The 23,509-nt window shown below is 46.9% G+C and overlaps 1 pseudogene; it reads left to right on the forward strand.

Annotated features, from left to right (window-relative positions):
- The first annotated feature begins 9,918 nt into the window (after positions 1-9,918).
- LOC147658879 (uncharacterized) lies at positions 9,919-23,201 on the forward strand (annotated as a pseudogene).
- The last annotated feature ends 308 nt before the right edge of the window (positions 23,202-23,509 follow it).

The raw sequence follows: 23,509 nt of genomic DNA on the forward strand, positions 1-23,509 counted from the left end.
TTGAGTCTGCAGTTCCCAGACTGACTCGGGGCGCGAGCGGGCTCTTCGGTGTCTGCGGCGCCCTTAGGGGAGAGGTGCGGAAGGCGTGACAGTGACTTCTACTAACGGCTGGAGTGTGGCGGTGAGATCGGGGTCTGCGCCATACACAGAACAGAGTGTGCTGCGCGGAGTAGCCGGGGACGGTGGCCGGGCATGCGCCCCCCTCCCGCCCAAGCTGGCTGAAGGATGCACAGCCTAGCGGGCGGCCTCTGACCCAAATTTGAAGATCAGATTGGTGAGTGTTGGGGGGGCTGCTTTGTTACGTTGTGGCTGGTAGCACCAAGATTAGGCTGCTGAGGGAAAGGAAATCGGAGACCTGACACGACCTTGGCGGCCTCACTGCAGCTGGATAGAGAGACTGGGAATGAAGGGTGGAAAGACGCCACCTGCTGTGATTGCGACCTGAAGGAAGACCGTGGAGCAGCTTCGGAGCTCCGGGAAGTGGAGGGTGGATGAGAGCGCGAGAACGCCATTTTGTGTTGGTGCTTGTGCAGACCCGACTCCAGGCGGCTGCTACAGGAGGCCTTACAGTGAATGGGCCATCCTCTCATAGCTATCTACGGTTAAGGTACTTCCTACACGCCAGGTACTGTGTGGGGAGAGAGACGCTGGGTGTGGTCCTGTTGGCATTGAGAGGTGGAGGACAGGGCGGTCAGTGTTCGAGCCTGTGCCCAGTCCAGAAGCCGCGAATGGGAGCGTAAGCGCTGGAGAGAGACCTAGCGGACTGTGTGCCAGATCGCACGGAGGGCGGCACTGGACTGTTTTTGGTAGCGAAGGGGGACAACTGACGCAAACGAAGGCCCGACTCCAATGCATTGTGCCCCCTGCGAAATTTACAACCCTGTGAGAACTGGCTGGGAGAAGCCCTGAGGGGGAGGTACAACCTGTGAGGCAGACTGAGGCCTTGAATGAAAGTCTGGAGGGGGAGCACTGGATGCCTACTGACAGACCCTTGGGAGCTGCTTGGAGGTGAGATAGCAAGACCAGCCTTTCGGGACACCGATGTAGGTACAGGAGCCGAAGATTTGGTTGGCGGTGAGCAGCCAGTACTTAAGGTGCCTGTTGATGAGAAGGTTGAGACTACGGCTGAGATGTGAGTGGATCAACACTTCGGGATCACTGACTGGGTCAGGCGAGTGGATTCACTGGGAGACCCCAAGCTGACAAATAATATGCTTTTTGGATCTTCTGGCCCCACAGACCGTGGCCCCTGCTCACTCACTAACGCAGATTAAGTGGGACAAGTCAGGTTCGATAGCGTTGCTGGTCACGGAGGCTTTGGCCTTGTGGTTCGAGAGAGTGTCCAGCCTGCATATCCTGTGGTGTCTGGAGGGCGGAATGTCCAAGACCAGAGGACGGAGAGATAAATCTCTGAAAGATTTGTTTGCCAAGGCACAGGCAATCAACAGCCTATTGGTATGGCTTCTGGCGCTGCTCGGCCTGTACCTGAGAGGGAGGATGGAACAGAGCCGATTACCAAGGCATTCTTGGAGTCAACGTTTGTAGCACTGATGGAGGACATTCACACTCTCAAGAAAGAATTCATTGAGGAAATAAAGGAGGTCCGTCAAAATGTGGATAGCATAGGAGAGCGAGTGGCAGAGCTCGAGGACTTAAGTGATGGGAAGGACACCGAAATAGCCGCACTGCAGCAGGAAATCATCCGGATCCAAGATCAGCAAGTTGATCTCCAGGCCCACCTTGAAGACCTGGAAAATCGATCCCGGCGCCATAATGTACAGATCCGTGGAGTGAAAATCCAAGAGGACATGACAGACCTTTCCAAATACACAAAGGAGCTCTTCAATCACATCTTAGGGAGACCCTTGAAATCGGAGCTCCGCCTGGACAGAGCGCACAGGGTGGGCCCCCCACGAGCCTCCTCCGCTTCACAACTGGACATTTTGGTCTGTGTGCAGGACTATCGCATCAAGGAAAAGATCCTCCAAAAAGCCAGTCAGTTGCATCCACTAACATTTCGGGATCAGTAGCCGGTACTATATCAGGATTTGTCGGCTCTCACTCTGCAGAAGCGCAGAACCTTTAAACCCATCACTGCTTACCTACAAAAACGCAACATCTCCTACAGCTGCGGTCACCCGTTTTGTCTAGTGTTCCGACTGGACAACAAACTTTATCAGCTCCGATCCCTGAAGGAGGCCTGTCGATTGTTGGGCATAGACCCTCCGGCCGAGGATAATGACATAGCGAGCCCCACAGCAGAAATGGATAGCTCCAAGCCACGGTGGCGCCAACAGGGACGGAGGCGTCAAGCTCGGAGGCCCCCTGCAGCAGAGATTGTAAAGGGGCAGCAGGCCGCACTGGGGGCAGCGTCGACGGAATTGTCCACTATCCAACCTGGCTGAACATCACGTTATCATACGGCCAACGGATCCTTTGGGTCTTTTGCCCCAGGCTGTTGGTGGGAGGGGGGCTTTGCAGACTTTGACAGACTACCCAATTTCATTACTTTTCCGATCACCTGCGGATGATGGACAATATGTTTTGGTTTTCCCTTTTTCTTATTGTGCGTTTGTTAAGTGGGGGGGTCGTTCGGGGGAGGGTTTCAGTGTTCCTTGTCCACCTGACTTGCAGGGCTAGCGTAGGGACTTGTCCTATGGGTTCTAGAGCTGTTGCGCCTTGTGCCTCGATAGTATCAGACTCCGTGCTCCACTAACGCTTGTAATGTATTTACCTGAGTAAATGCCTATCTCGTCAAACACAAATGTATTTGAGTGCTAGGGTGCACTGTTCAAATTGCCCTATAAGGTGCTCATTTTCTTCAGTATATAATTATCAACATCTTCTTTTGAATTATCTAAATACTTCACAAAATTTCATGTTTAATATCATGAGTCAATATAACTTGTAATTTGCGTTATCATATACAAACACAATTATGTTTTCAACATAATTTGTATATACAACAAAAGTTAAGGAAATGCTTTTCAAAAATACTTTACAAAAACCGACTAGGGCTTCAGACAATTTATGCATTCATTATCTGTATTGCAATCTTCCAAAATCAATAACATAATATTCCAAAATTCCACGTGTTCAATGGGTGCTTCAATTGACTCCCAATGCATTTCGGTGCATTGCCCCTTCGTCAGGGGAACACTGTTAAAGTCAAAATAACATAAAACGATCATGGCTATACATTCAGAAATGAAAATTCATTACAAGATTTTCTTTTACAATGTCCATTCCAAAAGGCATCTGTATTATCGAATTTAGTTACACCGTTTTCACCAGCTCAAAGATCATCATACATTATTAATGGATTGTGCACATAACCAAAATGTTGTTGACCTGAGGCTTTCCCTGCGTGATCCTTATCCTAAGTACGGCTCTAGTGATGCGCGTGAGTGATAATTAGCATTCTGTTTCCCGAATGTGATAAAAAGTGACAAGTACCCTTATTCATGCTTGCCCAACCATGTTGTGTGTGGGAGTATAGCAATATTCTTACCAACTACAAGTAACGTCTTTCGTGAACACGTTTTCACCAACAGGATAGTCGATCCTGAAAGGTACAAAGGATATGAACTATATGTGATCCCAAGTCTCGTCGTTTTAACTAAGACATCACATGTCAAAGTAAACTTACGGATACTGGCTGTGCAGCGACTAAAACTTGATGTATGCAGAAATTCGTTTCCGAGTCACCCCGTTTATATTATATGGCGTGCTGTAAAAAAAGACACAGAGGATATGCCCCTTAATCTGGCTGTTTCGGCACCCCAGTTGCACACTGCCCAAGTGCTTGCAACTTCGGGCTCCCAGACTTACTGCTTTACTTCCAAGCGGCCCAATTGCGACTCCTGGTAGAGTGGAGCCGATGGGAGTCAGAGAAACACTGGTTATTACAAGATCAGGCAGTGGCTGGTAGACCATTGCAGGAAATTCAGTTTCTCCGCAAGCAACATAGACCTCCTAATTTACAGGCTTCATATATCACAAGGGTCCCCATGGACATTTGGGATCAAACCAATACTAAACACGAACTTACCCTCTTCCCGTCCCTACTTACTTCATTGATGGACAACCCAGATTTCTATCCGGGTATGGATACAGTGGCTTTTGCGAGATGGCGACCCTCCTGGTGTAGATACCTCTACCACATGTATACAGCCCAAGGAGTTATCCCCTTCTCCCAATTCAAGCAAGACTATGAGATGCCAGAGTCAGAGAAGCTACGATACTTGCAAGTGCGACATTGGGCACTTAATGACCAGGTCCGCACTGCGGCTGATAGACACCTCCTTCCTTATGAGCATTTGCTTATTACACGCAAGACAGACAAGAAGCTGATATCCTATTTATACAAGATGCTGCAGGTTAAGTTCGCTCACACTTGTAGCTCCGGGAAGGCACACTGGGAGAGGGACTTGGCCAGGTCACTTAGTCATAAGGAGTGGGAGGGCATATACTATAGAGCATGACATTGTTATCACATGGGGCTCACAGACACCCTTACTAAGATTGCAACATACTGGTACTACATTCCTGAACGTATCCATGCCATGGACCACACTAAGGACGTGACATGTTGGAGAGGCTGCGGACAGGTGGGTACTTTGGTACACTTACTTTGGGATTGCCTTCACCTCCAGGCATATTGGAAACAGATACTAGATGAAGTAGATGTGCATTTTGACACAGAGATTTCACGCTTTCCCTCATATGTCCTTCTGGGTTTCCCAAACCCTCTAACTTATCCCTTACGATCCCGCAGAGGCCGCCTGATAGCAATTGCGCTGAGCGCAGCTGTGCAAAATATACTTACGTACTGGCGGACAGCCCACGTTCCGATATTCAGTGGCTGGCTCTGTGGCAGATACTTGGAATGGAAAAGCTTACGTTGACTATGGCAGAGGAGGGAGCTAAGTATAGAGATCTGTAGCAGCCCTTTTTGTTCTTGTTGGCCTCTGAATTCCGGGAAGTCACTTACCCTCGATACCTCCGATTATTGCGTCTCTCCGAGTAGATGACATAGGGTTGGCAGGCGTGAATAGCCTAGAAGGTATAGGTGGTGGACTTAGAACACGGGTGGCTGGTGGGTTCTTAGGGTGTTGTTCTATTTAGGAGCCTATAGCATATACAATACTTCCTCGTTGCGGCACACGTCTGTTTTAGAGCTGATGAGCTTAGCTTGGTTCCTAGAATACTGGGTTTTTACTCTGTTTGATAACACAATGCCCACACTTGCAAGTATTTCTGTTGTATATGCTGCAAAACTTAGTCTGTCATCAAAGATAGTCCCCTTTGGAACGGTAATCAACAATCAAACACACTTACATGCAGCGCCTTACTAGTTAGAGCAATATTCTAAATAAGAGCAATGCCTAAAAGATGATGCAAAAATTAGTCAGAAATTATAAAAAGTACACAGTTTAATAGTTTAAAAAAAAAGTGTTTACATTAAAAAAGGACAAACGATATATCCTAATACAATATATGCAGAAAATGATAACACGGTGGGAACAAAAGAACAACACAATGGTTAAAAGATAAAACAGGGATACAGTAGTATAGTCTTCTATAAATCATATTCCAATTTTGTAATTCATATTTATCCAATTGGAAGCGTAGTATAATCCAATGATTTGGTGTATCCCAATATACAAGGGCATCGACGCGTTTCGGTTTTGGCAAATTAAATTTTCAAGCCAACACCTTCATCAGGATGAAATTTATATAAAAAGTTCCCACAATATAAGATATATATCTGCAGAGAATATAAAAGAATACAATATCAAAACACTGGCACTAGTATACTATTACCAACCAAATACAGCATCATCATAACATAATTGCTCGAAGAAGAGGAAATACCTAAAGAAATACATATTCATCTCTATGACACATACATATTCATTCGAAGCAGAATCTTCAATATGAAGAATATAACGAAATTTATCATACATCATTAATTAGAGTACAGAGTGCTCATATCACCATGTTCCCTTTTATCTACAGCGCATCGCAGGCGACATCTATATGAGCCCGACACGTTGATAGTTTATATGAAACAAAGGGCATATGGTAAAGCAAGAGAAAACACCATCGGCATATTTTACACATTGCCCCACTGTCAACAGGCGTATAATGCGCAAAGCATGTACCTTAAGTATTACTTGCGTGAGAGTCGATGCCTATGGTATTTTCTCTTGCTTTACCATATGCCCTTTGTTTTATATAAACTATCAACGTGTCGGGATTCTTGTGTATATGCTGCTGGCTTAGTGATATGCCTTATTTTGAGATTCTTATTCTGACAACTTGCAATTTGCAATTTATCTTTAGACAGACGATAAGCTGTCTTCTACCTCGCTAAGGTGTTACAAGCCAAACTTTGAGAGACTAAATATATCATCCAGTCCTCACGGGTGAGCATCCTGATGTTAATATATATCATGCCAATAAAAAGAAGAATGAATCGTCTGTGGCTAATTTATAATATGTAATAATTTCGCAGGTGATATCACGTTGCTTTATTGGTAACAACCTCCTACATTGTGACCCAATATTGGAAGGACCAAAATTCTGGCCTGTGGATACCTACTATATGAGGTAATTCCTGTTCAATATACGGTGGATGGGTTTATGTGGTAACAAATGACACCCATGTGGCAACCTTTCTCCCCCTAGCCGATCAATGTATTAGTGTTTACTGTTGTAAGGTGTGATCATATCGTATGTCTGATGTATAAGCGTTGACATATCTAGAATAGTCATAACCATCTTATTTCAATGTATGATAAATTTCGTTATATTCTTCATATTGAAGATTCTGCTTCGAATGAATATGTATGTGTCTTAGAGATGAATATGTATTTCTTTAGGTATTTCCTCTTCTTCGAGCAACTATGTTATGATGATGCTGTATTTGGTTGGTAATAGTATACTAGTGCCAGTGTTTTGATATTGTATTCTTTTATATTCTCTGCAGATATATCTTATATTGTGGGAACTTTTTATATAAATTTCATCCTGATGAAGGTGTTGGCTTGAAAATTTAATTTGCCAAAACCGAAACGCGTCGATGCCCTTGTATATTGGGATACACCAAATCATTGGATTATACTATGCTTCCAATTGGATAAATATGAATTACAAAATTGGAATATGATTTATAGAAGACTATACTACTGTATCCCTGTTTTATCTTTTAACCATTGTGTTGTTCTTTTGTTCCCACCGTGTTATCATTTTCTGCATATATTGTATTAGGATATATGGTTTGTCCTTTTTTTAATGTAAAAACTTTTTTTTTTAAACTATTAAACTGTGTACTTTTTATAATTTCTGACTAATTTTTGCATCATCTTTTCAGCATTCCTCTTATTTAGAATATTTAGAATATTGCTCTAACTAGTAAGGCGCTGCATGTAAGTGTGTTTGATTGTTGATTACCGTTCCAAAGGGGACTATCTTTGATGACAGACTGTCTTGTGGTACCCTACCCCTTTGGTACTTTGGGTCCCTCTCTTTTATTAGAGGTATGCTGCAAAACCTATCAATAAAAAACATTTAATACTAAAAACACTAATCATATTTTACCAACACCAATGAAGGAATACAATTTTGGATCACACAGAGGGTTGCAGTGTGTGATAAAAGCTTATGTAGAGGCAACTACTAAGGCTATGCTTATTATTTTTTTACATTGTTGCTGGATTTGTTTATGTTAGACTTGAATTTGTGCTAATCTGTTTACGGCTTTATGTTTCAATCATATACTTTATTTCAGTTGAAACCATAAAAGCATAGTTACAGCATTCATATAACCATTAATAAATAAAACGTTAATTCAATTTCTGTGCTACGGAGTCATAAGATGTTCAGGTTAGGAGTAATTGCTGTTGACACAGTAATTACATTACAGATATCTTAGTTTCTGTGTAATTCAGTTTTGTGCGCATCTGATCACAGGCATCTTGTGGGCCGATTTTATAGTTTGGGGAAGAAAACTATTTAGTCACAAAAGTGACGGAGTATGCTTTTACCCAACCCAACGGTCTTCCCACCCTAATTAGTCAGGAGAATTGACAACTTTCTGTGAACAAAGCCCCCGTTGGCTCTGTTGACGGAAAGCACCCTCAGGCAACACAAAAGAGAAGGGGCCGTCGACGAAGGGCATAACACTACCCATTTTATTTAGGGTAAACGATGTGATGTGTTTTTGTCTCTGTTACCTGGCAGTATAACTTGGCAATGAAAGGACAAAACAACCACATAATGACTCCCACACTGAGGGGAAAAAAATCCCTGCGTATGGTGGTGAATAGTTTTTTGTTTTTGATCACATATTCCCACTTTTTGAAAAAAAAAACTTAAATACATTTTGGTGAATGAATGCTAGAACTAACAGTGGCTGTCCACCAACCTTTAGTATGTTGACTGTAACTGTATGGCCGGCAGTGATCTCTAAGTTTGGCAGAAAGTAGTTCACTAGATCAGGCCCTTAATTTCCGTGTTAATTAAAGCTCTAATCAATGGATTAGAAGGTATTTTTGTTTTTGGTATATCCACGCTCAGCAATTTAGATCACATTTTTATCATTATTAGTGTTTTATACTGTGCTTTTGGGACCTTCGATCTGTCACAAAAATATACATGGAAACATTCATCAAGGAGCTGTTGTGTTCGTACTCTAACCTGAACTCTTCGTTCCTCTTCAGCCCTCCAATTGCAAATCCCAACAAAGTGTGTGTGCCTTTTAGTCACTGTTGCCAAACTGTTGAATTCTCTTCCTTTCTATCCCTGATGTTTGTACAAAAGACTAGAAAACTGTAGTTGGTATTGCTATGCTCCTCAAATAACTGGACTAAATGTCTTAGAAGTGTTCTTATTCATCCAAATACATTCTGTTGATATCACTATTTAATGATAATTTCTTTGTCAATTCTTGCTGTACTTATTGGATAAGACATTCAAGTTTTTGTTTTAATCCATTTTGTCAGCAGTCATGTTTATCAATTTTACCCATGTTTCTTATTATGTGTTTGGAAATCGGATTACAGATATCTCAGTGTCCATTATAGTTTGTGTTGTGAACATTGTTAGTGGATGACTAACCATGTGCTTTGGATCTCATTACAAATTTGCAAATCTTTTGGTTAATAAATGAGTAACATACCCAGGTCGCCAGATTCTTTATACTAATTCTATGCTAATGCATTTTATACCTTACAGAAGTATTCTTGGCTTTTGTTACTTCATATCCAGAATAGAAACAAATTGATTTTTTAATGCTGATATTTGTATTTTTTGGCTCATGAAATGCTAATATATATATTTTTTTTCCCCTTAAGTGAAAGAAAACCAGAAAAAAGCAATGGTCAAAGGAATATCGTGGACACCAGGAACTGCAATTCAACTTTTGAGACTGTAGCCCACTGAAATTTACGAAACAGTTTTTGGAGACTTTATTCCACTAAAAAATCTCTATATAATTGTTAGCCATATGCGCTTTTTGCGCAATAAACCTTTTCTGTTGAAATTGGTAGCAGACACCAATGGATGCCTCATGAAAGGGACATAGTACGACACAAGAAAGGAGTAAGGATTATCTCATGAACTCTAATCCATCAATGGACCCACAACGGAGAAAGGCCACAGAAATGTATGGCATGTGGTACATCTTTCCAGGAAAGGTAGAGAGGTTATTTTTCATCTAAATGTGTAAGTAAACTGCACCTAACTTGAAAGTACTAACGTGGACTGACACTAGAGAAGCTACACTCATTTAGCCAGAGTCTCTAGGATTTTATTAGAAGGAATTAATTATTTAAACGTAATGTGTTCTTTATGGAGGAGGCGCACAAATGCTCTAAATGTGACAGAGGTTTCTAGAAGTACCCATTAGGAAAACATCAAGGAGATATCAGCATACAAATAAATCTGCAATGTTTACCAAGCCGTCTGTTAGAAAAAGCCATTTAATGCCAGGCAAACAAAATCATACAGAAGAAAAAACATTTCACTATCTCAAATGTGAAGATTCTTTCACAAATGTCTCTCTCATTGGACAAAAGTCAGGCAACACTGAACCAAGACCATATAAATGCAGTGAGTGCGACCAGACGTTCATTACAAAGGCACAGCTGAAGATGGATCAACAAACTCATACTGGTGAGAAACCCTGTGAATGTTCTGAACGCGATAAGGCTTTCAATCAAAAGGGTGAACTAGCACTACATCAAAGAAATCACACTACAGAGAAACCATATAAATGTTCAGAATGTGACAAGACTTTCAAGCAGAAGATTAGTCTTTCATATCATCAGAAAATCCACACAGGGGAGAAACCATATAAATGTTCTGAATGTCAGAAGGCTTTCAGGTCAAAGGGACCGCTGAAAATACATCAAAGAGTTCACACTGGGGCAAAACCTTACAAATGTTCTGAATGTGAAAAGGCTTTCAAGGAAAAGAGGGATTTATCATCACATGAGAGAATTCACACTGGGGAAAAACCATATAGATGTTCAGAATGTAATAAGACTTTCAGTCATTATGCAAGTCTGATAACACATCAGAGAACACACACTGGAGCAAAACCGTATAAATGTACAGAATGTGATAAAACTTTCAGGCGAATTGATACTCTGCATGTACATCAGAGAATCCACACAGGGGAGAATCCATATAAATGTACTGAATGTGACAAGGCTTTCAAAGAGAAGATTAGTCTTTTAGTTCATCAGAGAATCCACACAGGAGAGAAACCATATAAATGTTCTGAATGTCAGAAGGCTTTCAGGTCAAAGGGACCACTGATAATACATCAAAGAGTTCACACTGGGACAAAACCTTACAAATGTTCTGAATGTGAAAAAGCTTTCACTATAAAAACAAATTTAAGGATGCATTACATGTCTCACAGTGGAGAGACTCCTTACAAATGTTCTGAGTGTGACAAGGGTTTCCGAACCAAACTTCAACTAATGCGACATCAGAATGATCACACAGGTGAAAAACCATATAAATGCACTGAATGTGACAAGACTTTCAAGCAAAAGGTTGAATTATTATCACATGAGCGAACTCACACTGGGGAAAAACCATATAGATGTTCTGAATGTAATAAGGCTTTCCGTCAACAAGCAAGTTTGAAAAGACATCAGAGAACACACACTGGCGAGAAACCACATAAATGTACTGAGTGTGTCAAGGGTTTCATCACGAAGGGCAAGCTAATAATACATCAAAGAATTCACACTGGTGAGAAACCATATAAATGTTCTGAATGTGAGAAGGCTTGCAGTACAAAGTCACAGCTGATAATACATCAGAGAGTTCACACTGGGATAAAACCTTACTAATGTTCTGAATGTGAGAGGGCTTTCATTACTAATGGATTGTTAAGGATACATCAAATGTTAGGGGGCCTGGCTTGGCCGGCTGCAAGATGGCCACACTCTGAGTGGGCTCTGCCGGCCAAGCGCAAAGATCCGACACAATCCAGTGGACATCGTATGTTTTTGGGCACTGCTCCTTGAGTTCCTCCCTCCTGAGGCTGCCCCGCACCTACCTGGCTTGATCCGGCATCCGTGGGGCGATGCTGTTTGCCTCGTAGTGAGGCCGGGGCTTCTGTGCTGCTGCTTGCCCACCTCCTCGTTAGGACCGCTGCTGCTTGTGGGCGGTCCTGCTGCTGCTTGCTGGGCCCTGACGCCACCGATCTTCACCCGTGCTCCCCGGTGAGTCGTGCTGCTGCTTTAGAGTGTACCTGTGGGGGTGGGGGCCGCCTGACGGGCGTCCGGGTGGTGTGGGCTGCGGCCTAGGGTGGGCCTAACTCCTCGCTTTCGCCCTCCTAGCGGGCCGCTGCGCTGCCAGTGCCTGGCCGTGCTTGTGGAGGACCCTTGCGCTTCCCTCTTTAGGCGCTCCTATTGTGGCGGGCGCGGATGTCAGGGGGCCGGGGGCTCTGAGACCTGCCTCTCTCCACTCCCGACGGTGCCACCTGGGACCTGCCTGCTGCCTCCTCTGTGCTACTCCTGGGCCTGCTATTGGGCGGGCCGCCCGCTGAATACTGTTGGACTACGAGCCGGCTACTAGGGACCACACTGCCTGCAGCATGACCTAACCACCTGGGGGGGGGTTTGCTTCTGCCTCTGGGGACCGGCTGTACGCGCGGCCTGGGCCAGGCTTCTTCTCTGGCGGCCCGCCTTCCCCACACTAGTGCTGCCTGCTTGTTCTCCGCTCTCCTGCGGGCACCGCTCCTCACGGCTTTGGCAGACTGTGTCCTGGGGGGGCTTCGTAATTACAGCTGTGTGCACGCCTCTGGAGGAACGTCCCTGCTCTCAGCCGCCTCCTTTGCTGGCTCCTGATTGGGTGGCCTCCTATCCCAATTGGTCTGCTTTGGCTTCCTGGACTGGCCCCCACATCTTGTCTACCCTTGCACTGTTGCCCCCCACCAGACTGCTCCGGGGGTGGCCCCTGTACTGTCTCCTGCCCGTGCTCTGCACCATGGCTGGTGTGCCCGATCGTCCTGCTCAGCGCCGCAATCCTCTGGAGGGGTTCTTCTGTGGGTTTGGTGTGCTCTGCTGGGATCCAGCCCCTTTGGATGCTGCGCTGTCTCTTCTCTTTGAGACTGTCAGGTCTTTGTGAGGTTAGGAACTGGTGGACTGCGGCGGTGGCCTCACACCTGAGTTACTTGGTGCCACACACCCATTGGTCATACGCTGCGCGCACGACAAAGCGCTAGCCTGCAGTGCTCAGACACCTACTCTGTGGCACCCGGACTCCCCCTGGCCGCTTTATGCCACCCCTGGTTGTTCCTGGATCGCTTCTGTTCTCTCTTGTGTGCAGGCTAGTGGCTCTCGCCCCTCTCCCGTGCCTCCTCTCTCCTGCCCTCGTTCTTCTGTGGAGGGCTGTGCGAAAGCTTCATCAGCTGCCCTCGCTTTCCCTCCCGGGCGGTCGTGGCTGACCGGTGATTCCTGAGATGGGGAAGAGTGATCCCTAACAGCCTAAGATTGCTCCTCCCGGCAGGATGTCGCGGGTGCGGAGGGGGGCATACTCTGCTGCTGGGAGTGCGGAGGCCCCACTGTCCCACGAGGATGATCTAAAAACCGTCATGTTTGATGTTAAGTCCACTGTCACTGGTATAGCCGCCCAGTTGGACCAGCTGTCGGCTCGTCTTGATAAGGATAAGGCCCACGTGGACTCCCATGACATCCGACTTCTACACGTGGAATCTAGGGTCTCGGGTGCGGAGGATGCTGCCACCCAGGACCGACAGAGGCTCCTGCAGATGGATAAGGTACTAGCCTTAATTAGGGACAAGAATGAGGACTTAAAGGCCCGCTCTCGAAGGAATAATTTGCGAATCGCCGGCCTTCCAGAGTCCACGAGCATTTAAAAAATGGAGGACTTTGTGGAGAAACTGCTTAGGGAGCTCTTTGGGGAAGTTTTGTCCACGGTCTTCATTGTGGAGCGGGTGCACCGTTCCTTGGGGCCTCGCCCATGCCCTGGGCTTACCCCGCGTCCCATTATAGCGAAGATCTTAAACTACCGGGACGCAATCCTTCGGGCGGCTCGCAATAGGGGCGCTATCACCCACCAAGGTAACACCCTATCCTTCTATCATGACTGCACCCTCGCAGTGCAGGCTGCCCGGAGGAAATTTCTTCCTGCTAAACGCATCCTCCACGAACATGAAGGTTCTTTTTCTATGGCTTATCCGGCGAAGCTGCGAGTTCGTCAAGGAGCGAAGACGTTGGTTTTCCCAGACCCCAAGGAGGCCCTGGCGTTTGCCAAAAAACTGGACAGGAATACCCGCTCTTCTCCCTCCACGCCCCAGTCTGATGGAGCCGGCAACCTCGGTGAGAATGACTGAGCAGTGCATTGTTCACTAACTGTCCGAGTAGAGTTCCTTTTTTGATCGATGTCTTCTTCTGTCCTCAGCCGCTTGGCCACCCTGCTTGTGTTACAGGGGAGTATGCTGGGCCATGCTGTGCCCCCACTGGATGATTCCCTATTTCTCCCTTTGTCCTTTAATTCCTAGTTGTGGGTCCCTGGGGAGGGTGGGGTGGCATGCTCAGCCTGATTGGGGGGTTGGAGTGGGTGTAGGGTGGTTCGGGATGGTGGCATAGGAAATGGTTGGTGTGGGTAGGGGCGGGAGGAGGGTTGGGGGTTGTCTGTGTCCTCTACCGAAGAGGTGGCTTCATTCTGCCGTCGGGCCATTGCTGTACTTTATCTTCTGCCTTCACACTGTCACCTTGTTGGACTTGAGATGGCCCCGGGTTATTGCTGTTTTGTTTTCTCAAGTTGTTATTTGTGAATCCCTAAACTGCTTCATACTTTGTGTACTTGATCCTAATGCAAGGTACTTTACTACACGTCATGTACTCGTCTTACTGACGGTGCTCCTTTCCTTCTCCACTCTGACGGCTGTCATCCCCTGGACCGACTGTGCAGACCCTCCAGGATTTCGCGATTTGCAAAAAAATCGCGAAATCAGCAGTTTTGTAAAAATGCTGCGATTTTTACAAAACTGGCCGCGAAATTTAGAAAATGTGCCCAAAACACTGAAGGCATGCATGTTTTACCCACAGTGGCAGGCTTCCCTCCCTCCCCCTCCCTGCCCCGGAGTGTTTGTCAGCCCGGGCTGAGACAGCCCCGGGCTGGCTGTACTTAATAGGTCTGTAAAAGACCATTCACTTGTTAACTAGCCTTTGTTCTGTTTTCACCCCTTCGAGCCCCCTGCCCCTCCACTCTGCCTATTGCTGTAGGAACTTGACACCCCCTCCCCCCCCCCCCCCCCCCCCCCCCCCCTGCAGCTGCCTTAAGACAAGACGCCAGCCCGGGGCTGTCTCAGCCCGGGCTCACAAACACTCTGGGGGAGGGAGGGGGGGCTGAAGAATATTTGTTTCTCTCGCACCTAGCCACTGCTTCAGGACAATATGCCACAGAGGCAGTAGAATGGATTCATTGATTTGCTATAGTTTTAAGCATTCTCCTTTGCAATTCAGTGTGTGAATATACCTTGAAATAGAAGAAAACTGAAAACAACAATAACTGAATGCACACAATATTGCCGTGTTTTCTATTTCCTTTTTGCTTATACAAGAGGATACCAACACATTATAGTCACTCCCAGTCTTTCAAAGCAGAAGTGCAATGCTACAGGATTGAGATAATGAAGAATGCATAATACCGCAACGTGTACTATTTCCTAGAGGTAAAACAGAGCATTACTTCCCTGTGACGGATGAAAAGTGTAGATGGAAAAAGGCAAAAAGGACCTACATGCTCTGCTTTTTTTTAAAAGATATTGTCCAATGACATAGAAAAAAAAATGTGTACTTTAAGGTTTAAGGCTATGCAGCAAAATGATTGGGCTTCTTTCCTACCTTCCACAGGTGCTACAGACCCAATCTGAGTCACAAGGGAAGAGTAGTCATGGGAGAAATGTTTTTGTTACTAAACAGTTATGTTGTCCCGATTGATTAATGGAATAACAATCACCATAACTCTTTTTTTTGTTTTTCTCTGAAGAATGCAATTGGCACTTGCAATATAAGGTGCAGAAATTCGCTGACATCATGACATAAAATGGGCTAATACATGACCCCCTACCCTTTTTAATTCGGAGAGGGGAAGGTTCTGAATAAAGTGGATTTTACCCATCCTTACAGAACTTTAGCCAATAGGATTAATTGTTAGGTGAAGTTTGTGAAAGGAACTTGCTTACACAATGTCACTATACTTTGTTCATCTTTTTCTCCAGTATCTTGCTTATCACTGTTGCTGTTACTGACCAACTGGCTTATCTCTTTTTGTCCTTGATGATCTGTAAAGCGCTTTGATACCCGCCTCGGTCATATCCGCGCTATATAAAACTTTATATAAATAAAAAAGTATGAGATGGCTAAGGTCAATACATTTTCTCACACAACAGCAAACCCATTGATAAAGCATGCCTCCTGTTGTGGCTGAGGGTTTGTACGCCTTTTAAATACAACTTTGTTGCACCACAAAACCATCCATTATTGCCACCATATTTGAGGGGCATCTAAGGGTAGGAAGAACTAAGCCCCAGATGCATCAAGCACCCATTTTGCTATTCCTTATTAGCGAAAAATAAGGATTCGCTAATAAGGAATAGCAAAATGCTATGCATGAAGAAATCACTAAAAAATTTGCGATTTCTTAAAATTCCCTAATTGGGACTCACAAATAGCCTTGAAATCCAAAAATACTGTTCCATCACCTAGACGAATGGGCAGTACAACCTGAGAAGAAGGGGTTCATTTTGTGTAGTAAAATGAAGTCTTGTTGCATAAATGTGTTTGAAGGCGCTGCCAGCCTCCGGGGACAGGAGATGTACATGCATATGGTATGCACATCTCCTGTCCGTACGCGTGCCCATCTCCCGTACGCTCGTGTCTTCTCTTGTCTCCCTTCGGGACAGAAAGCAGCAGCAATAGAGTCTCATAGCTTCATGTTGCTAAATAACTCAAAAACAAAGATATCTGTGTTTGTTGTAGGAAAAATGTCCCAAAAAATGCCGTATAATTGCCACTAAATTTCCATATTTGTGCCGCTAAATTTCCTTTTTCGTGCCGCTAATTTTGCTAATCCATGCCGCTATATCCTGGGGGGTTTGACTGTGGCTCCCTTTGCACCTGTCTTCACTTATGCGCACAGACGGCCAATTTAGGATGGCACATCATCCCTTGGGCTGCCTTTAAATCTGCATTCCCATACAGGGTTCTTGCTCCCCCTATTGCATTCCACTGTCTGGCGCGACTGTGTCCTCTGCCGCCTGTCTGGCGGGGTGCCCTCCCCCATCTCCTTTCCTATGGCTAACTTAACCTGCAGGACATGGAATGTCCGCGGCTTGAACGATCACCGAAAGGCTTGCTTGACCCATGCCCATCTCCTGCAGGAGACTCACCTGCTCCCCAGCTCGATCTCTAGGGTTCCACGCGTGCTACTGGGGGGGATCCCACTCATCCACCTATTTCTCCTATGTGAGGGGGGGGGTCTTGATCCTGTTGCGCCGCGGCATTCGTTGGCAGACCTCCTGCGCCCTCATTGACCCAGAGGGCAGATATGTAATTCTGCATGGTCTTTTGCTTGCTCAACCGGTCACCATCACTGCGGTCTATGGTCCGAACACTGATGATCCGGAGTTCTTCCATAATGTCTGGCATCGGATCCCGCGGCCGTGATCTGGGGTGGGGGGGGGGTGGGGTTTAATGTCACCTTCTCTTCGGCGCTTGACCGGTCGAGCTCTCACCACTTGTCGGAAGTTGCACCCGACCTTTCCGCATCCTCCCCAGCTCTAGATTTTGTTTATAATTTTGCATCCCAACATAAGCTGGTCACCAAATTATATGCTCTTGCCTTGGGATCATCTCCAATCTCCTTGACTCGCGCTCGTGAGTTGTGGAGTGCAGATTTTGGCGTGGACATCTCAGATGCCGACTGGCTTTACTGCTGCAATCAAACCATAAAACTCCCCCCGAACTATCGGCTCCGCTTCATCCATTTTAAGTTTCTGCACAGGTTCTATCGCACCCCAGTGCGCCTTCAGCATCTGGGGCTTCTCCCTGATGACACCTGTGTGAGATGTTCTGCTTCGGCCACAGACTTTGCCACCTGGCCTGGCTTTGTCCTAAGGTACAGGCGTTCTGGTTAGAGGTCTGCTCTACTATATCTGAAATCATTGGTGCCGCGGTCTGTCCGGACCCTCGTCTCTGTTTCCTCGGGTTTGTAAAACCCTGCGCTGGCGCCTCGCGCCGGCTGGTTGCGATGCTCTTGGTACTCGCCAGGCGCAGGGTTGCTATGTGTTGGGGCCATCGGCCTGCGGTTGCCTCCTGTTGTCAGACGCTGCTCACTGAATTTTGGGATCTACTGCTTGCCAGATCGCTGCCTGCTGACATTTGGGGCCCCCTAGTCACCTATCTTCTTTCCTGCTCCCCTCCTGGCGAAGCTGCCTCCCCTGCGCCCCCATTCTTCTCCGAGCCAGTGGCGGCCGCGGAGATGAATGATGTGAGACCCCTCTATTGCTCCCCTCCCTTACCCGCGCTGCCTTCTTATTCCCTTTCAAGTCAAGTCAAGTCAAAAAAATTTGTATAGCGCACTACATACCCAGAGGGTTTCAAGGCGCTTAGGAAGGGGAGGAGGATTATTTGTCAAATATCCACGTTTTAAGCTGCTTTCTGAATGCTAGGTGGTTCTGGGTGAGGCGAAGGTAAGCGGGGAGTGAGTTCCAAGTCTTAGCAGCCAGGTATGAAAAGGATCTGCCTCCCATGGTGGTCTTGTTGATGCGAGGTACAGTGGCGAGGGCTTGGCCGGAAGAACGTAGCTGGCGGGGGGGGGTGTAGAAGGACAGTCGAGAGTTGAGGCAATCTGGTCCGATGTCGTGGAGTGATTTGTGTGCGTGGGTAAGCAGTCGGAAAGTGATTCTCTTATTGACGGGTAGCCAGTGGAGGTCTTTAAGGTGACCAGAGATGTGTTCGTTGCGTGGGATGTCTAATATGAGCCTGGCTGAGGCGTTTTGGATTCGTTGGAGTTTCTTCTGGAGTTTAGCGGTGGTACCTGCGTAGAGGGTGTTTCCGTAGTCCAGTCGGCTCGTGACCAGAGCGTGGGTGACTGTTTTCCTTGTTTCGGAGGGGATCCAGCGAAATGTTTTTCTGAGCATGCGAAGAATGTTGAAGCAGGAGGAGGATACGGCGCTGACTTGTCTGTTCATTGAGAGTGAAGAATCCAGGATGACGCCAAGGTTCCGTGCGTGGTCTGTCGGCATGGGTGCTTTTCCGAGGGCTTCCGGCCACCAGGAGTCGTCCCAAGCAGAGGGGGATGTACCTAAGATGAGGACTTCTGTTTTGTCTGAGTTCAGTTTCAGACGGCTTTGTTTCATCCATTCGGCAACTTCTTTCATTCCTTCGTGTAGGTTAGTTTTGGCGGTGCTGGGGTCATTGGTGAGAGAAAGGATCAGTTGAGTGTCGTCCGCGTAAGAGATGATGTTGAGGTTGTGTTGGCGTGCGATGGCCGCGAGGGGGCTCATGTATACGTTGAAGAGGGTGGGACTGAGTGAGGATCCTTGGGGTACGCCGCAGATGACTTCAGAGGCCTCGGACTTGAATGGAGGAAGGCGGACTCTCTGGGTTCTTCCGGTGAGGAACGAGGTGATCCATTCAAGTGCTTTTCCTTGAATTCCGATGTTATTGAGGCGTTGTAGAAGGGTGCTGTGGCAGACTGTATCGAATGCTGCAGAGAGGTCGAGGAGGATGAGGGCGACTGTGTCTCCATTGTCCAGTAGAGTTCGAATGTCGTCTGTTGCTGCGATGAGGGCGGTCTCAGTGCTGTGTTTTGCTCGGAAGCCAGATTGTGAGGGGTCGAGGGATTTGTTGGCTTCGAGGAAGGCGGCGAGCTGGTTGTTGACGGCTTTCTCAATGACTTTGGCCGGGAATGGAAGAAGCGAGATGGGGCGGTAATTTTTGAGTTCGGTGGGGTCCGCTGTTGGTTTTTTCAGAAGGGCGGTGAGTTCAGCGTGTTTCCAGTCTTCTGGGAAGGTAGCGGAGTTGAAGGAGCAGTTGATGACGTCTCGGAGGTGCGGTGCTATGACGGAGTCTGCTTTGTTGAAGATGTAGTGAGGGCATGGGTCTGTGGGTGATCCTGAGTGGATGGAATTCATCAGGCGGATGGTGTCCTCAGTGGAGATTGGGTTCCAGGCGTTAAGGGTGTTCACGGGGGGAAGATGGTCAGCAGATGGTGGGGTGGGATGGTTTCCGGGTTGGTTGTCAAAGCTGTTGTGGATGTCTGCAATCTTGTTGTGGAAAAAAGAGGCTAGGGAGTCGCAGAGGGTTTGAGAGGGGGTGATGTCGTTGGAGTTGGCCGAGGGATTGGAAAATTCCTTGACGATGTTGAAAAGTTCCTTGCTGTTGTGGGCGTTGTTGTCAAGTCGATCCTTGAATGCTGTTTTCTTGGCTTTTCGGATCAGTTGGTGGTGAGTGCGGGTGGCGCTTTTGAAGGCGTCCTTGGTGCTGGTGGTTGGGTCTTTTTTCCAGGCCTTTTCGAGGGAACGGCAGAGTTTCTTGGACTTCTTGAGATCATCGTTGAACCATGAGGCCTTCTTGCTGCCAGGTTTACTTTGACGTTTTTTCAGAGGAGCTAAGGTGTCGGCGGTGTTGGATAGCCATTGGGTGAGGTTGGCGGCGGCTTCGTTAGCGTTAGAAGAGAGGGCTGGGGAGTTTCGAAGGAGCGATGCGGAGATTTGGTCCGTGGTGATTTTGTTCCAGTTTCTTTGCAGGGTAGGTTGGAGGTGGATGTTGGGTTTTGGTTTGTTGTAGGTGAAGTGAACGCAGCTGTGGTCAGTCCAGAGGAGATCCGTAGTGTGGCTGAAGGAGACATGATTGCTGGATGTAAAGATGGGGTCGAGTGTGTGACCTGCGATGTGGGTGGGGGAAGTGACTAGTTGTTTAAGTCCGAGGTTGGCGAGGTTGTCCAAGAGGGTGGTGGTGTTGCGGTCGTAGCTCTTTTCAAGGTGAAAGTTGAGGTCTCCCAAAAGGATGTAGTCTTTGGAGGGGAGCGCGTGTGGGGTGATGAAGTCTGTGATGTCTTCACTGAATTTTGCGCGGGGTCCTGGTGGTCTGTAGAGGAGGGTGCCTCTGAGTGTGGTTTTGGGGTCGATGTGGATCTGGAAGTGGAGGTGTTCGGAGTTGGCGAGGTTGGCGTCAGAGCTGGTTGAGATGCGGATTGATTTCTTATGGACGATAGCGATTCCTCCTCCTGTGTGGCTGGTACGGTCTTTGCGAGTGATCTTATAGTCTTCAGGGATGGCAATGGTGATGTCAGGTGCGGAGGAAGCATTCATCCATGTTTCCGTCAGGAAGGCGATGTCCGGAGAAATGGTGTCTAGTAGATTCCAAAGGTCAATGGCATGCCTGTGGACTGATCGGGTGTTGAGAAGGATGCATTGAAGGTGATTGGGGTCGGGGATCTGTGCTGTGGGCGTAGCGGAGATGTTGACAGTGCCGACGAATTTGCAGGAGTAGCAAGAGAAAGGTCCATGGGTGTGACCAGGAGCGGCTTGGACGCAGTTGGGGGCGCGACCGGGGTTAAGGGCTAGGAGGGTGGCGGCATCATGGGTAATACGGGGGGGCTGGGCAGCGCGAGGGGCAGGGGGTCTGGCGCTGGGCGCGGTCCAGGCGCGGACGGGCGTAGACGGGCTTACCTTTGGCGCACCTTCGGCGTGTCCGAAGCGCGTGGACGCTGCGAGTTGGGTCATTGGTCATAAATGGAGAGAGGGGGGGCGGAGCGTGGGAGGGGCAGCAGGGAGGCGGTAGCGAGGAGGGTAGGTGGGCCAGGGGAATGAACAACAGGGAAATGGAGGGCGGGATAGAAAGTCAAGAAACGGGGGGGCAGGAGGATTAAGGGTCCGAGCAACAGCAGGGAAATATTATCAAAGTAGTACAGATAGCTTAGAAATTAAGCATTCAGAGACCCTGCGCGCAATGTACAATAGCCAAATGCAGCAATTACAGACAAGCATTCAGAGACCCAGCGCACAATGTATAATAGTCAAATGCAGCAATTACAGACAACAGCAAACTCGCGCTATTAAGGGTGATTGCAGCGCGATGCTAGGCGCTATAATCTGGTGAGGAGCGCTAAATAGGCTGAAATGCACACGATACCAGACACCAGCGTGGTCGAGTCAATGGCCAGTGAGTGAGCGTGGGGGGAGCGGCCGCTTCGGATCAGATCCGGACGGTCACAGCTGTAGAGAGGAGGAGGTGATCTCTCTGTTTGTGGGTGGGAGGGGCAGCAGGGAGGCGGTAGCGAGGAGGGTAGGTGGGCCAGGGGAATGAACAACAGGGAAATGGAGGGCGGGATAGAAAGTCAAGAAACGGGGGGGCAGGAGGATTAAGGGTCCGAGCAACAGCAGGGAAATATTATCAAAGTAGTACAGATAGCTTAGAAATTAAGCATTCAGAGACCCTGCGCACAATGTACAATAGCCAAATGCAGCAATTACAGACAAGCATTCAGAGACCCAGCGCACAATGTATAATAGTCAAATGCAGCAATTACAGACAACAGCAAACTCGCGCTATTAAGGGTGATTGCAGCGCGATGCTAGGCGCTATAATCTGGTGAGGAGCGCTAAATAGGCTGAAATGCACACGATACCAGACACCAGCGTGGTCGAGTCAATGGCCAGTGAGTGAGCGTGGGGGGAGCGGCCGCTTCGGATCAGATCCGGACGGTGCTTCTCCCGTGCCCCCCTCCGGCCTTTAGTCCGCGGCGGCTGCCGGTGCTGGTTTGTGTTAAGCACCCCATTGTATCCCTCACGGCTGACCTTTCGCCTCCATCTTCCTTGAGTTGGCTTCCCCTGCCTCTGCCTGTCTGGGAGCCCGCTGTCCTACGAAGCACTTCATTGCTAGGTGGTTATGTAAAGATTTTTTTGCTGACGTTTTGCCGATCATTGTAATTGGAATGACTTTGATGGAATGTACCTTGCTATCTCGTACTGTATCTCAACATAGATCCTTTCTATTGTATTGTATGGTCAAAAGAAAACAATAAAAAAAGTATAAAAAAAAGGATATATCAAATGTTCTCAGTGTAATAAGGGTTTCAAAACCAGATTTCTTCTCAAGCGCCATCTGAGTGATCACACTGGAGAGAAACCATATAAGTGTACTGACTGACAAGGCTTTCGTTCTGAAGACTGAACTATTAGTACACCAGAGAAATCACACTGGAAAGAAACCCTACAGATGTTCTATATGTGACAAGTCATACGTTATAAACTAAAGGCTTACAATACGTTAGAGAACTCAGACTGGAGAGAAACCTTATAAATGTTCTGAATGTGATAAGGCTTTCAGTCAAAATGATCATCTGTGCGCACATCAGAGAATCCACACGGTGGAGACACCATATAATTGTACTGAGTGTGACAAGGCTTTTAGCCAAAAGTGTAGCCTTTCAGTTCATCAGAAAATCCATACTTTTAGAAACCATATAAATGTTCTGAATGTGACAAGGCTTTCATTACAAAGAGAAACCAGATGGTACATCAGAGGATTCGAAGTGAACAGAAACCATATAAATGTTTTATATGTTATAAAGCTTTCAATCGAAAAGGTCATCTGTTGCGTCATCTGAGAAGCCAAACACCTTCACTAAATGTGTAGATCCAGGAACAATTCAGATAATTTACAACAGAGAAAGCATGTACATTCACTTAATGTGACAACGCTTTCAAGGAAAAGTATCATCTTTCACCCCACCTGAGAAGAGCTAAAGGAAAGAAATCATATTAATATACTAAGGGTCTGATTACGGGTTGAGTCATTATTTATTGCCCCTGATAAATACTGATGCCATGTGGTACATTATTTATCAGGTGCCATAAGGTACACCTATTACAAGTTTATGGGGAATAACATGCATGTTTTGGTCTTTAGCACACCTAAACCATATGATACAGTAAATACCGTAT

The sequence above is a fragment of the Lissotriton vulgaris genome, unplaced genomic scaffold (assembly GCF_964263255.1).
Source record: "Lissotriton vulgaris unplaced genomic scaffold, aLisVul1.2 SCAFFOLD_520, whole genome shotgun sequence".
NCBI classification, from domain to species: Eukaryota; Metazoa; Chordata; class Amphibia; order Caudata; family Salamandridae; genus Lissotriton; species Lissotriton vulgaris.